Source organism: Cnephaeus nilssonii, assembly GCF_951640355.1.
Source record: "Cnephaeus nilssonii genome assembly, chromosome: 22".
Taxonomy (NCBI): Eukaryota; Metazoa; Chordata; class Mammalia; order Chiroptera; family Vespertilionidae; genus Cnephaeus; species Cnephaeus nilssonii.
The window spans coordinates 27,375,327-27,377,271 of NC_137093.1; positions in this window are offsets into that span (position 1 = coordinate 27,375,327).

Sequence of the window (1,945 nt, forward strand, 5' to 3'; positions counted from 1 at the left end):
CGTGGCCCGCACAGAGGGTCCAGGGAGGGGCAAACCCTGCCTCCCCCAGACACCCTCGTCCTCGTGGGGAGAGGCCCGCGGGGGTGGGGCCCCGGGTCACTAATGAAAATGCCCAGGCAGCCAGCAGGTGCCACCAGCGCAGGCTGCATCCTCAGGGACAGCGGAGTCCACCAGGCGCAGGGCCACGTGGCGAGAGCGACTGCCTCCTGACGCCAGGACTCAGTCCTCCAAATGCCTCTCCCGATAAACACTGACTTTCACTTCGAGTTCATTCTGCTTTTCGTCGCTAGATGTACTGGGGTTTTGCTTATGTTTATTTTACTGTCACCATGTCCTTCCTGTACCCGACCTCCACTTCCTGTTCTCTCCTCCTGTTTAAATATGCGGCCCCGCGGGCAAAGATGCTGTGTGGTGTGAGCACCCCCGTGCTGTGTGGTGTGAGCACCCCCGTGCTGTGTGGCGTGAGCACCCCCATGCTGTGTGGCGTGAGCACCCCCGTGCTGTGTGGCGTGAGCACCCCTGTGCTGTGTGGCGTGAGCACCCCCGTGCTGTGTGGCGTGAGCACCCCCGTGCTGTGTGGTGTGAGCACCCCCATGCTGGGCTCCTACCACACGTGTGCCCACGGATGACATGCAGGCCAGCTGGAGCGCATCTGCCTGTGGATGGGAATGGGGGCTCCTGCTGGGCCAGGGCAGGGGCTGAGGCAGCCTCCGCCCCAGCAAGCAGGCTCCCCTCCCCCCCGCACCGGCTGAGCTGCCGTGCCATCCTTGCCAGGCCCTGCCCAGCCGTTGGGAGGATATGGGAGTTGGGTCCAGGGGTGAGAGTCCCTTGAGCTGTCCCACAGGCCCCTCCTGGCGGTGTGCCTGCAGGGCCCCCCTAGTCCTCAGACCTGAGAAAAGGGTTTGCGCCTTTAGGAGCCTCAGTGCTTGAAGCGACTGGGGAGCCGCCGCCATCACACCCCGAGGGGCACCTGCACGGCAGCTCCCCGTCCCCAGGCTCAGTCTTATTTTTAATGTATTTTTATTTCCGAGAGGAAGGGAGGGAGAGAGACATCAAGGATGACAGAGTCATGGATCGGCTGCCTCCCGCATGGCCCCTGCTGGGGATCGAGCCCGCAACCGGGCATGTGCCCTTGACCAGAATCAAACCCAGGACCCTTCCATCTGCCGGCCAACGCTCTATCCGCTGAGCCCTCGTTTAATTCTGGAGCTGCCATTTTTGAGTTCCTGCGATATGCCAGATGCAGCCAGAGAACAGCGTGAGCAGAGCACGTGGCCTGGGGGCCACCAGTGGACTTAGGGTCACAGAAGGCCTGCGGGCCAGGCCCCTGCCACCTAAACGGCTGCCCCTCACCCGGGCAAGCCCAGGACCGCCGCAGGGGCACCCTGTGGGAGAGGAGAACTGGCCACGTTTCACACAGGAGGAGACCGGGGCTCGGCGAGGGACCCCATAGGTAGGGAGTGGGGTGAGGCCTGCAGCAGTCTGCCGACACCCAGGCCTCGCTGGCCCTCCGCGCACTGTGGACGCTCCGGAGCGCCTGCTGGCGCCCACCTCGCCTCGGGCCAGCGAAGGCCTCCCAGAACCGGAGGAGGAGGCCGTGAGCGGGTGGCAGCAGGAGCAACCCGGGGAAGGCCCAGGCAGGCCCAGCCACGCAGGGACCCCAGGAGCGGAGGCCCGTGTCCGGCAGGTGAGCCTGGGCGGCGGCGAGGGAGAAGAGCGGGCCCAGAGGACAGCTGTGAGGAACACCCAAACCCTGGCTCCGGAGGACTCCCCCGGCTCCACGGGAGGCGGCGTCCACGGCTGGGCCCCGCACCTGTCCGTCCCCCAGAGCACGGGTCCTGGCAGCGGGGAGGCAGCACCCTTGGGGGGAGCCTTGGGGAGGCTGTGGCTGAGGCGAGATGGGGACATGAGGGATGGGAGCCCCGGCCGGCACTCCTGTTTGCCT